Genomic DNA, 14,479 nt, shown 5'->3' with positions numbered 1-14,479 from the left:
GAGGGAGAAGTGGAAATCGGAGAAGTAACACAGTTTCTGCCAGCTCTGTAAACCAGACACATGGGGACATAAGCAAGACCACAGAAAGAACCACCTCTCTCTTATTAGGTAACAAAACACTCCAGGTAGAACAGAGAGCTTTTCAGTGGCCCAGTTTTGAGATAGCCTTCAGTGAGTGCTCACAGTTACAATGAGTCTACAAGAAACCAAGGTCCTTGAGCTCGGTGCTCAACAGCATTTGTTTATATTTCCTCCTTCAATTGCCTTATCACAAGAATAAAAGCAATGCACAGTGCTGATATTGTAACTCTGTACTATTGATGACAGTGACAGGTATCAGTACTTTATTCTGAATATCTGCTCTGTCTCATACTCTTTTTCTCCCTTCCTCTTCCCTCTGCTCAATTGCAGACACGTGTTCACAGACACTGCACAAAGGTTTTGCTAGGGTTTAGTCCTGGGATCCTAAAGCTGAGAGTAATAGCCAAAGTTTTTGCAAAAAGAAAGACTGGGCAGATATTTCAGTAATAACTGGGACTCAACAGGTTGAGATTTAATTCTGCATGCTCTGCATCTTCCAGGCTTTTGTTCCTTATCTCTATAATCTGAATAATGAAATTTCCTTTCTTCTACCTTTTCTTCACGTAGATCATAGCGGCTGAGGTTTCTTGGTATGCCTAGCAAAGGTCTGATGCTGTGTGAACATTGGGAAAAACCCTCTCTGGCAGATGGAAGTAGGAAGGTGAATCGCTTTATCTCAGCCAAGGACCCCAAAACAGATACAAGCCTGGTTCTGCAGTCTGTATCCAGACAAGGCTCAGACTCAGTGGAAGCACCAGCAGAATGAGGGCAGCCAGGTAAGAGCTCATCTCCTTTCATAATGTGCAGGCATCATATGCCTCTTCTTGTGCTAGTGTACTATCACACATTGTATGCTGTTGCTATAAATTATTAATTATTTTAAGCAAGAAAACTGTATCTTGCCTTTTTGCTTCATTTCATTCGTTCAGTGACCAAGGTCAGATGATGCATAAAAATCCCATAATTCCAACTCTGAGCAGGCAGTCCTTGCAGCAGTTGTAGAGATCATGCTGACCCTGTTCCCTTTCAGATTGTTGTTTCTAGATCCACTCTTGAAGAGGAGAAAAAAATGTTTGCAATACCTTGATCTGTTTATTTACAACTTGCCAGATCTTTGGCTGGAAGCATCCCAAGCACAAGAAAAAAAAAAAAAAAAACCACAACAAATTTATATGAAATCAATTTTAATTAAATTAATTTATATTATCCTAGAATTTCTTTGCTAGTTGATTTTCTTTCCTGATTATATATAAAAAAATTAATTATTCTGTTAGTTACAATTTACTTGTCTCTCATAGTTGAAATTATTCTTGAATGGAAGTTCTTACTAAAAGGGATTTAATTTTAGCATTTTTATGGAAAACAAAGACACCAGTTTTACATATAGTTCTCCTCCTCACCACCCCCATTTACATATTCAGGAGAATTTAGAGCTCAGAAAAGGTGCCAGACTGACAGCACTGGAAACTCAGTCTCTGTTACCTGCAGGCTGCTGGATTTTGCACCACTACTGTATGTCAACTTGATAGGAAAGTTCATGGTTTAGAGGGTACTTCATGCTTCCGAACATTATTTTCTTGGTCTACTAACAGTGCCAACAACAGCAAGCTACCAGACTTGAAACTATTCCCACAGGCAGTGAGGAAGAAGAATATCTTCTGGCAGGGGAGTTGCTGCGGGATCTGACATTGCTGTAAGTGCATCTCAAATGAAATTTCCTCTTGCAAAATCTCTGACCAGCAGTCCCAAAGAGGTCTACCGGGGAGGAGGGCAAGAAAGTAATAATCCATCCTGAAGCTCCACCCTGAGACTGAATTTAACTACCTGAGATGTGACAATGGGTTTCCAAAGTGAGAAGGCATTCACAGCCATTCTTTTTTGCCGTTTTGTCTTGGCGTTATATATGATGTATGCTTCTCAGCAGGACAAATTAATCTGTGCCAAGTTCCATGTTGCAGTGCCTAGACTGCTTCCTGCGTGCTTGGTCAGCAGCAGTTCACTAAACCCCTCTGCTCTGCCTCGGAGTCTGTGGGGCTGACACCTAATGTCATTACAGAGCAGCTATGAAAATGATAGAATTTTGTTTTCTCCCCAACAGTTTGGTTTTCAGAAGGACAAAACTGTCGAAACCAATGCTGTTGTTATTCAAAAATTGAGTCTGGGGCATCTGTAGATGAGAATGAAAAAAATTAAATGCTTACTCTGCAGCTTGTGGAGGAGTACACTGAGGGGCACAGGAATATCAGCCTGCACATATTTGGCTGCAATATTTTACACTCTTCCAACATTTCTGCAAAGAAAGAGACGGTCCAGTTTTTAGCAAGAGTTCATCTTTCTTTATTGTTTCTTTTTAACATAGCATATTGTATATGGAATCTACATTGCATCTTACTATAATCCTTGCTGGGTTAAAGTTGCGTCTTGGTCTCTTAGAGATCTGTGGTTTGTGGTGTGAAACTCAATGACACAGCTGGCAGGATGTCACCAGTGTAGCCCGTGTGATGTGTCTCAGACACTTGCTCCAATAGCAAATTTCTGATATAAATCTATGGCAGTGAGTGCAAACAAATTCAAGACAGACAAGATGATAAACACCATGGTTCAGCAGCTCATCAAATTATTTTCAGATATTCTGTGAAGGTTCTTTTAGTGAAGTTTTGCCCAATCTCCCAAACTGTTTCACTGAAGAATAGGTTGCAGGGTCTGGGGATGTCTTTTTTTTTTTTTTTGGTGGGATGGCTTTTCAGGTAGCTAAAATGACGTGATATGAATCACCTTCCTGTTTGTCTTGCCTAACTGTTTAATCCAACTTTTAACAGCTGGATGGGACTTCAAAGGCTGGCTGGCTAGAACACTGGAACATAAACCATAAGGAACAATCCTGCAGAAGATGGTCTAGAAGATTCCTCCACTACTAATGAATTTCTATGAATTTCAAGTGTAAGCTGCCATTAAGGGCAAGTAATGGTCACAATGCTATCTTTAACTACTACTATCTCCTTTTGATATTTTGGGGCTCCTTTTGATATTATGCATACTGCATACAAAAATACAATATGCAAAAATGAAGATAAAAGTAGGAAAAGATTGCAGTCTGCTTTGGTCAACATGATGAAAATGATCAGTTTAGATAAATATTTAAATGTCTGTTTTTCAGAAATTACTTTGGTCCCATAGGAGAAAAATACGTTTTGACATTTCAGGAACAGGCGAGAGTATTGCCATTTTGGGCAGCAGCATAGTGGGCACAGAAAGCCTTAGAGGCAAGGTCTTTTTAACAACTAATATAACCTGGCAAGCAAGCAAATATGAAAGGCAAAGTGTGACAACTTGGCTGCTCAGAAATGAGTACCATTTAGGAACTAAAAGTTTTTTTACAAAAATATGTGTATGTGGAACCATGGACCTGAATTCTGAAGATCTCCTTTTCTCTGCTATTATCACCTTCTGGCGGGCGAACTCTTACCTTTCTCACGCTGCTGGCTGGTCTGTTCAGTGCTGCAGCCCTCAGTTTACAAAGGGGAAGATGCTGAGCCCATTCGGATCAGGGAATCTGCAGATAATTCAGGTGTTACCAGCAGAATTACCCTGTGTTTCCCCTCAGGGGAAAAAAAGAAAAAAGATAATTTGTCCTTCTAGATAAAAAGTTGTTTTATCTTTGACTCCTTCTGTGCATAGATGAGTCAGCCAGGTGTCACAGCACTCTCTCAGATCCCTTGTCTGTCTTTCTGAGAGCTGGACTTCACCTGCAAAATAAGAGCTGGCCCTGATCTGTAAAATCTGGATCCCAATCCATATATCCTCACTTGCTGGTTACCTCCCCAGACCAGCTGCCTCATGCAGCACTGGCTTATCTCCCTTTTGTCTGAGCTATTCTGAAGTGCCCAGTTCTAATGCAGCTTCATCATACAAAGCACCTCAAGCTCATTATTTATTTCTTTGTGTCATTATAAGGTTAAGAGGTAGATCTTCTATACCACGTGAACTAAGTTTTAGTTTGTGTTGTGCCCTTTTTTCCTGGAATTTGCTCTTCCCTCTTTGTTTCTGTGCCTGGCAGAATGCAAAAATGTGAGATACACAGGTTCTCCTACAAATGTCTCAGAGGGCATTGCAGCAGCTTGGGTGGTAAACAGCCTCTGTCTTCATAGTGTCAAAACAAAATAGGCCAGCACTCCCTCAGAAGCTGCATAATCTGTGAAAGCTGCTGACTCTGGGTAGCAGATGTTTGTGATTATGCTGGATACAAAGGAAACAGGACCAAGGAGGGCAGGCCAGGAGCAGAGAGGAGCCTTCAGAACCAGGTATGCAAACACAACAATCAAGGTAACAGTACTCAGCTAATGCAGCTGTATGACTGACCGGTCAAGGGACACAGTGAGGGAGTTTGTAACACCAGCCTTGTTTTTATTAACAGGAGAAAACCTCAGAGAGGTACGGTACCAGGCCCAGGATCAGCTGGTAAGGTATTGGTAGTGCTGGAAAAAGCACTTGGTCTCTGCATCCCCTTCTCTTGCTCTCTTTGGTTCTTTTGTAGCGCCCTGTGGCTCAGAGCCCTTGTGTCCTAGCAGGACAGACTGAAAGACATAAAGGAGCTTTGTCCTTTGCAGGGTCTGTGTGCTGCAGGACAAGAAGGAGTTGTGCTCCCTTTGTGGGGTCTGTGTGCTCAGCCAAGGACCAGGTGAGAGCTTCTCCTGGCTGCATATTGCGCCTCATTTTTACAAGCACATTCTGAAAAAAATTAGTACTTTTCCTGCTAAAGTGCTTTTCCTTTGAACCTGACCCAGTTCTTAGCAAACCGTCTGGGCTACAGAGCTAAGTGGAATGTAGAAAAATCCTACTGGCTCGCCCTGGCACACCGAGTGCAGCTCCCACTGTGAGACTGAAGTGAAAGCTCAGAGGTACCAGAGGTGGGCTGTGCACTGCACACAGCAGGCGTGGATGGGCATCCATCTTGTTCCGCTGCTGGCAGTGTGTTCCTGTGTGTTTACAGTGGCAGACTGTGAAAGACAGCTTCGAAAAAATGCTACATTCTTATAAACTTACATTTATATGCTACTTTGGTGTGAGATTGCACTGCGTAATGTGTCCTCACTAAAATCCAGTGATACGCTCTGGGTTAAGGATTTGCTGCAGGATACTAGTTGAAAACCAAAGGTTATTTTCATACTCCAGTGCATTGTCAGAATATGATTTTAGAAAACAAGAAACACGACAAAATAGGTGGGTTGCAAGCTGCCAGCAACCTTACCCAAGGACTGACCTCCCCAGCAGTGTGTGGGGCAAGGATCCAGTACTGAAAGGTGTATTTCAAAGAGACAGCTGGCTGAAATCCTAGCCTGGTTGAAGTACATGAGAGTTTTGATCAGCAGATTTCCTCTTGATTTGTGTAATAGCAAAGCTGAGGTGGAGCTAACGTTTTGATTTCAAACATTGTAACCAAACAGTGAGAAAAGTCTAATAATAAAAGCAGGACCCTGAGGACAGCAGAATAAAGTTCTGTGCCTAGTTGTACTCCAGACTGGTTGAACAACCTTGACAAAAACTTTGGCATTGAGGCTTTCCGAGGCTGCACCAGAGAGAAAGAAATGCAGAGATGGAGCTTGCGGGAGGCAGCTGCTTGAGCAGTGAGGCAGAGGCATGGTGTTAAAGTGAGACCAGGCGATGGATCGTGGAGTGAGGACTTTCAGGGAAAGAGCGTCAAGCGCATGACAGTTTGCAGAGCTTAGCTAGAAAATGGCGGGTAAGGACAGATAGGTGGGAGGAGGGGAGGCATATTTTTCTCCTCCAACCCAGCAAAATCAGTGCTCACTTCTGGCTGCAAAGCCCTGCTGCATATGCAGAACCCTACCCAGGCTGGTAACAAATATGTGGGCATATGGATAGGATTATCCTATTATTATTTTGCAACTTCCCCAGGAGTAAGATCAAAGGCAGGATCCTACACTCCACTGCAGATAGAAGGTCATTTGCCCTCTTGAATAACCAGAGTGACTTTTTTTTTCTTCTCTATTGCAAAGAACAGTTCTGTAGAACTCATTCCCATGTAAGCGTCTACAGGGTAAAGCTGGAAGTGCTGAAGTGAAACCCTAAATTTTTAGAAAGCTATAGTGAAATTATATTCCTTATCTGGTCACAAGAGTGTGAAGGGAAAGGAATAGCACAGGTCTGTCCTAACTCAGCACCAGAGAATCAAGAGATGCTTGTTGAAATAACTTTTCCTAGTGGTTATTATGCTCTCAGAATGATGGGGAAAAGCCGAAGAAAAATATTAAAAGAGGCTGAATAGAAATGTAGCTATTTCCATTTCACTAACCGTGATGAATTTTGAAAAGATGTTTCATCTTCTGAGCAAGACTAAATTACAGAAGGATGACAGATGGGTTTTGGGCTGAATACAAGGCTGCAAATCACTTAAATGGCTCCACTAACATCAGACTGCAAGGATGCTACCAGTTTAGGAATTTAGAAATGTTATCATTCGAACAGCATTTGTTGATTAGTTTGCATAAAAACATAGTTTGATAAAATGCATTCTCTCCATAGATTAACTGCATGTGATTTCCCCATCAATGATAAAAAGTGCTTAAGCAATTAAAATTATCCAAACCTCACTTTAGTGAGGCAACTGCTCTGCTTCTTTTTCTGTGGTCACCCCAGCTGTGCTTACTGCTTAGCCAGCTCTCCAACCTCATCTCCTGGTTCCCTGCCATGCTGGTGTCTTCTTTTCCACCCAGGGAGACCACACTGTGCTGGGCCATGCAATGAACACATGAGCACATCTGAACACATCAGGCCTAATGTGTAACGTGTTAAGTTCATGAGAGAGGCCACAGCACAAGGAAGGAATCTTCTTGCCAAGCTGCTTTGAGCGTGGAGCCCTTCTCTCTGCAGCTGATCACAGGTCCCACAGGTATCTGGGTCTGGCGTGTGAGGCTGTGGGTTGAGAGATGAAACCCAAGGACCACATCCTTCTGCTTGCACAGGACTGTGAGTCAAGAGACAAATATGGGTGGCCAAGACTGGAGAGCTGGTCTTCCCCACCCCAGCCTTAGTCCTGTTTTTGGAAAGGCACTGTGCTGAAGAGGTCTTGTTGTCATGCTGTCCTATCACTTCCATCAGCCCCTTTTCCTGATGCCTTTTTCTTTCTCGTAACGAGGCCTGGAAATTATCTTGTCTTCCTATTTATTGTGATGCTCCCACTGCTGTAATACCTGGTTTTCATGAAGACCTATCAAGGCAGTATTTCTGGGAGGTTGGAAACATCGTGTTGCCAGTGGAGCAATACAAAACAAGAGGCACGTCCCTGGCATGCAGCAGAGTGTGGCCCAGAAAGTGACGAGCTCCTGTTGACACTGCTCCAGAACTGGGAACTTCTCAGCTGTGCCTCGCATGATGCTGAGCAGGCTACAGGCAACTTGCTGGCACAGACACCTCCCCGGGAGGCTCACAGGTGTGAGATTACATGCGGTGACATGGCAGCCTAGCCTGACACTAGCCCACCACATCCGCACCTTGCTCCACTGCTTGCAGTGGACATGCCCAGTTACACGCCAAACCTCTGTGGTCCAGCCCAAGTAATGCTGTAGGAAACTAGCCAGACTGTCTTCTGTGGGTTTCCATCCCTCTGAAATAGAAGAAATAATGTGAATTCCTTCTCCATACCAAGAGGATACGGTGATATTCCCCCAGGGAACATGGAGGGAAGGAAGGTCCCTGCATCCCATTCTGAAAGTATGGATAGGAAGAGACCTGGTGCTCCTCCCTGCTGCCCCTAACAGGGAGGAGATTTCCATGCAAAGGCAGAGACCTAAAGGGGTGCAAAAGGCTGACTCTCAAAAGGTGGTGAAATTACAGCCCCTAGATAAACAAGTACCTTCTTCGTGTTTATCAAAAGCCTGCAGTAATTTTTGTCATCTGTCAGTCAGTTGTTGTATTCATAATAGAAACAGTAATATAGGACAGTGATGCGCAGCATGTATCTGAGATAATATTTTAATCATATTAGATGGAGATCGATCAGTGGGCCCCAGCTCTCCATCCATTCACCTTCAGGTTTTTTTCAAACACTGGCAGTTCCAGAAGAGTTCATGGAGACAAATAATGAAGTTGAGTGAACATAGAAGTGCTCTGGGTTTTGAAGCATCAGTTTAAGAAATACAGCCGGGTGATGAAAGTGCTATTTTAGGAAATCAATTCAGCACCATTTTCAGGTTCATAGATATTCCAGATGAAAAAGACCTATTAGCCCATTTGTCCATCCTTCCTGCCAAGAAAGGATTATGGGAGCCATTGATATCTGAATTTGTGTCAGTCTTTCCAGGTGCCCTCTTTGCAGCAGCATAAATACATTGGCTGCAGATTGTTCCTTACTTGCAGCTTCTGAATCACACACACCACTGCTAACAGTGCTTAGGGGGGAAGCAGGGAGCAGCCAGGTGCAGCTTTCCAAAGGACAGGGCAAATCTGTTAGCAATAATTTTCGTTCTTCCTAATCAGGCTCATATATTCACAGAAGAGGATGAGAAAAGAGAATGGCTTGATGCGTGACAGCTTCATGCTTCATTACGTTCTTTGTGCCTGCAAGACAAATGAGTTTTCCCAGTGTCGGGACTGGGTATGATAGGCTTAATATTTTATTTTGTTAGTCAAGAGAAATATCCAGAACTTTTAATTCCATCCCTGCAATTCAATGAGGAAGCAACTATCTTGCCTTTACATGCTTAAATATCATTGCCTCCTAGGGATTGGCAGAGCCTGTTTGATGTTTCTTACATTTGGTTCTTAAATTGCTTTTAGGAAGTACGCAGGTACAACTCAAATTGCAGAACCGAGCATTCGCTTTGTAATGCAAATACTCAGACTAGCAGAGACAGAAGCAAGAACCTACTTGCTAGCCCCTTTATGCCCTTATGCATCAGGAGTGACTCATCTGAGACTGCAAGGGTTAACATGGCACAGAGCTGCTGGGGAGAAAGGGGCCCCAGCAGCATACATTTGTTCTCTTTCCTTGCTGGGTCTCATTTTCTTATGCCAATTTTTTCTTGCTAGCAGCTAATTTCTCTTCTGGATTCCTCTAGTGTTTCCTAGTGCAAGAAACTACCGGTTTCTGAGAGAGGTTGCAGGGAAACTCATTAAAAGTACAGCGTCCCATCGCTCCACGGAGGAACAAAAACTCACATAATGCTGGTGGGCTGGAAAGTTTTATAAAATATCTTAATGTGATGCTGCTTTTAGTTAAGCACCATGGGCAGAATACATAAACTAGAAAACTGCGAGCCCATCTCTCCTTGCTGGACCCAGAGGATGATGGATGTGTATTTGTTCCCAGTGCCCTCAGCACTTCCCATCTCCCTAGAAGTGCTAATTCAGCATTTCTGCGGGGCCGCTTTGCTGCTGTGAGCTGCTGACAGGGAGCACCGACAGTGCCGGGCACCGCAGGGTAGGTGTGGTGTTGCAGGGGACACCCCGGACACTAATCCAACAGTACACAACTGATATTGGCAATTAAAGCAATTGCAGCAAAACCAGAGAGATCAATGCTATTAGCCTGCCCGGCAGCAGCTCCAAATGCTCTAGGAGAGGACAAGAAGCTGACCAATAACTTGGATTTTTTTCAAAGAATAAAATGCCTTTTCTTTAATCAAATATTCTCTCAAATCAGTGTTTGATTTTTTCAGCCAAATGAACAAACACAATAGCAGATGGAGTCCCTGTTTTTTTTTTCCCCAGCATGTTCACAGCTGGAATGTGCAAAGCCTTAATCTCCATTTATAAGAATATTAGTAAATATATTTGTATTCAGTGTTGCTATGGAGTCTGAATGGTAAATAATGATGTTCTCTGTATATTGAGATGGTTGGCAAGGTGTTAGTAATCTGGGCTACAATACTTTTCCGTCATACTGCAATACCAGATTTCTTTAGGAAAATACCTTTTTGATGCATTAATATGCACAACAAAATACAGAATTTTACCAGTATAATCCTTCTTCATAATCCTGAATTCCTTTACATGGACTTGTTTTTTATAAAGAACAATTCATTAAATGATCCTTTTGGTGTGACGGGGCATAATTTGCCAGTGATTATCTAAGAACTAGAATACTTTTAAGGTACAGTTTGGGAAAAAGAATCCAACAACTTGGGTATCCTTTTTATCATGTTTGATTCAAAGAAAACATCTGTTCTGGGTCATCCCTTCAGTAATGACCTCAGTATGTGAGGTGTTGACAATTAAATTTGGTGTTGACAGAAACGTGTGAGGTTCTGTTGGTCCAGGGGGAGATAGGGAGGTGGTGATGGGGTGACCCAGAGGACTGCAGTAGCAGGAATCAAATTGCATCTGGCAGCACAAGGTGGAGGACCAGGCACCAGGGGACTAATTGGAGGGTAAACTCAGAGCTCATCAGCTGGAAGCTGCAGAGGACAAACATTTGTGTACAGCAGCCAAACTCAGGTAACTATGTGCTGGAAGTGTGATGCCTTGAAATGGTCCCAGGGGAGGTATTTCCAGAGGCAGGGAAATATGAGAAACTGGCAATCTTAAGGTACCATATAGTTTGATACTATGAATTATGAATGTCATAAATATTATTGATTATCAATACGTTGAGACCAAATATAAAATGCAGTGGAAGAGCAAACCTCCCACCTGCATTTGGGGTGGATTTTGGCCAATTTCTGGCACAGCTACCTGCTACTGCAGTGGGTTGGACCTGAAGAGCCAGCTTGTTCCTGGCTGGCATCTGTCCCACCTGCCTTTAAGGACAACCCCTGCATCATCCAGATCTCTGCATCAGAGCCTGTGCTCTAGAGTTGAAAAGGAGCAGGTGTTTTAGGAGCTGCGGTATGTCTGAACTATTTCAGACAGCTACTCTGGGATAAGACATGTCATGTCCTGGAAGTGCCTATTTCACTGCTCTACACCTGCTCCGGTGACTCCCACCCTGCCTGCAGCCAGCAGGCTCAGCCGGGTAAATGCAGCCCAGCTGACTACAGGACAGTTTTGCTAGACAGACACATTCCTCTCCACATGTTACTATTGACATTCCAGATACACAAGCATTTTAAAAATTGTATTTACTTTTCAGGGAGGTTTTAATTACGTAGTTGTATTTTTGTTCAGGCTTCCTTAACAGTTGTGAGGGGCAAACCTACGTTTGGATTTTTGAACTGCATATCAATTGAAATGCTTGTTTAAGAATAAGTATTTTTGCTGGAAGCTGTTGGGCAGCTGAGTTTCCTTAAAAAAGAAAAAGCAAGGTTTTTAATTATTGTGGCAGTTTGTATACTTGCTTTTAGAAAACCGTGACTTTTCAAAAAAGATATAATGATTAAGGGATTTCTAGCCCTGGTACAAATTAAGTAAGCTGGCTTTAAGTGTTTGTGAGAATCCCAGTTGCAGCTTTTGGATCTCATTTTGACTGACACAGTCTCCATTTCAGTGTGGTAACAATGGCAACAACTGAGAAAAAGCAAAATTTTTACATCAGTTGTCTTGGTTTTATACCAGTTACAGGAAATTCAGTTGCTGTTTCAGTCAGGTCTGATAAGTGATTAAAGGCCCAATTTGCAAAGCAGGTGTGATGCCTGTGTACATTCCTTGAATGATGTTACCTGTTCATGCATTGGGATTTGTGTTCCCAGATTCCCCAGAACAAGCACATTTGGGAACATCTAGCCTGTATATCGAGGACCAGGGCCTGAAGATGTAGCAATGCTTCCAAGAGAAAGCCACAGGCAGTGTTTCTTGGCAAACAGGAGGAAAAAGTGCGTGACAGGTTTCTCGTTTCTGACTGTGATCATGCCCCTTCCTTCACAACCACTGAAACTCCAGCTCTGTCCCTGTGAGACAGCCATTATTTATTCTATCTGAGCCTTGCCGTTATTTTGAGGTTTCAACATGAATTTTGTTGGACTTTGTTACGTAGCGTGAGGTGTTTCAAGGCAGTTCAGGCATACACAGCAATCTCCAGGCAGTGCGCACCTGCCCCCCATCCTTCCTCATCAGAGGAGGCAATGCTTCAGTCCCATATTCACGCAGGCGATCCCCCTCACTGAAGAAGTACCATTTACTTCAAACGGCAGCATCAGCATGAGTGCGGATTTGTATAACCAGACCAATCACTCTGAAAAACTTTGCCATCAAAAGAGAGACAGCTCTCTAGATTTCTGCTTTTCATATTCACAAAAGATGGCAGAACTGCAGAAGAATGAAAGTAAACACCATGCATAATTTACAAATATTCACTGTGGAAATATTTTTAAGATTACCTGCAAAAGTCCCTGAAAAATATGAATAATTAATGTCATGTGGTGTGGAAAACAACAGAGCCCTCATGCAGTTTACTGTGCTGCCAGCCTGCCTGATGGTACTGCTGATGGTATTCTCTGATGCAGCTGCACCCGTCACCAGCAGATTTTATCCTCACAGTGCAGCGGTGGCGATGTTTTCAGTGCCACGCTCAGGCTCATGAGCTCGCCTGCAGCCCTGTTCCCACTCGCAGGCAGTATACCTGCTTTCCCCCTGTCCTGAGAGCCCAGCCATGTGTTTAGAAGAGTTGGATTTAGGCTGGGTTTCCCTGGCATCTGCCTTGGTGTTATTTCCAGCCACTTGTTGCTTGCTGTGGCACAGATTAAATGTCACTAAATGCAACTTTTTGATGGGTTGGGATTTGGGGCGAGGGATGGATGGAAAAAGAGCAAAGTCCTGTTGGGATGCCATGTCTACCCACATACGCCTGCTTTGAAATAAAAAGGAAAAATACAGAAGGTGGAGTATAAACCACCAGATATTAGCAAGGAGCAGAAGATTAGCAGTACTGGTTGGGACTGGCATTCCCTCAAAAGCAGTATCCTCTGCCTAAAAGCAGCCTAGACCAGCTGCTTCCAACAAAGGACAGGAAATCTGGATGCTTCTACTACTGGGTAGTTCCCTCTGGGTAAAATGTCTTTTGTACCTGTACTAAATGAAGGGGGTGTTATGCCCTTGAAATGAGTCTTTACACTCCTCTCAAAACTCATCTTCTAATCCTCAGCAAATCATTGCTTCCAGCGACATGAACAGAAATAGAAAGCTTTTCTTAAACAGATGCAAGGATTCCTGTGCTCTGTTCTGGCTATATGGCTTGATGCTCTTCCAGTTTTAAGTTAAATAGTGAAATAAAGGCAATGAAAAGCCAGCAAAACTAGGCCAAAGCAAAGCCAAAAATGTTCAAGAATTTAATTTCAGAGACCAAAGAGGGGCACTATTATGTGGCGCAGAGTGCAGGAGAGAGGCCATCATCATTCCAGGCTGGGTTAATGCAAACTGTGCATGGAGCCCTGGGAAGGTGGTTTCTTTTCTTCCCTCTCTCTGTGCCATGTAGATATGGCCTTTGAGTAACCTGGGCATATAGCAGAAGAAATGTCAAGAAATCAAACTGAGGTTATTTTTCTGGGAGTACCCATCAAGCTGCAGGAAAGGTCACTATCTTTTTGACAGGATTTAAAAATGTCCCCCAGATGCTATGGCTGGTGCAAATGCAAAGCTGGTCTAATTCTGGGAAAGCTGCAGTGGTCCTAGTGGTGCTTCTCTCTCCATTCTCTGAAGAGAGAAGCCAATTAGAAAAATGAGCTACACTGTTCAAATTCTAACTGCAACAAGTGTAGGCTTTTGTGTTTGCTTTGTTGTATTGTAGGCACTTCAGTTGTTAGAATAATGGCAGTCACTGTGGGATTTGTAAGAAATTTGATCTTACAAGGCCCCTCTTTCAGGAATGGCTGCAGGTAAGTCCTCCATAGCACCATTTATTCAAATGGTTGTAGCCATTTATTATTTGTCGCTAGAAGCCAGATATATTTAAAAGAGTGAGATGCTGAAGCTGAACACTGAAAAAAATGGTGAACAAAACCTCCCCAGTTACTTAAAAATTGCCTTGAGTTACACAGATGTAATTAAAATTTCATTTTCGTTTACAAAAAAAAAGTAAATCATTACTTTTTTAGAAAGACCTATTTTTTAATTAGAGAAGCCAGTTTCTGCTTAGCACATTTAAGACTTCATGTGCGTTGAATAAAGTGTTATGGATTTGAATGCAGCATCCCTCCCCTCACCGTTTCAGGGTTGCAGGGGCACTGGGTGCAGGAGAGAACAACACACCTCTGTGGGATCTTCCAGGCAGGCACTTCTGAGCCCTTTGCAAACATGACTCAATATCTGGCAGTGAGATCATTAGGTATTATTAGAGCTGTTGGTTTGTAGGTGGCACAGAGAGACGAAGGGATTAAAGATTGCATCTCATGCCTCCTCCACGCTGTGCATCGGGGTGACGCAGCACCCAAGAAGCAGGACAGCTCTATGTGTTTGCACAGCCCTTGGCTGCAGCTGTTGCCCCCAGCTTCTCCAGCCTGGGCCATGC

At 43.2% G+C, this 14,479-nt stretch overlaps 1 long non-coding RNA gene across 1 annotated transcript; it reads left to right on the top strand.

The window, feature by feature from the left end:
- The first annotated feature begins 659 nt into the window (after nt 1–659).
- On the top strand, nt 660–4,880 carry LOC130150333 (uncharacterized). The gene is made up of 4 exons (XR_008822207.1): nt 660–857; nt 1,674–1,774; nt 2,901–3,021; nt 4,230–4,880. It is a non-coding gene; the product is annotated as an uncharacterized LOC130150333 (long non-coding RNA).
- Nucleotides 4,881–14,479: the final 9,599 nt, after the last annotated feature.

The sequence above is a fragment of the Falco biarmicus genome, chromosome 5 (assembly GCF_023638135.1).
Source record: "Falco biarmicus isolate bFalBia1 chromosome 5, bFalBia1.pri, whole genome shotgun sequence".
In the NCBI taxonomy this organism is placed as follows: Eukaryota; Metazoa; Chordata; class Aves; order Falconiformes; family Falconidae; genus Falco; species Falco biarmicus.
This window is presented reverse-complemented; position numbering and strand designations above follow the sequence as displayed.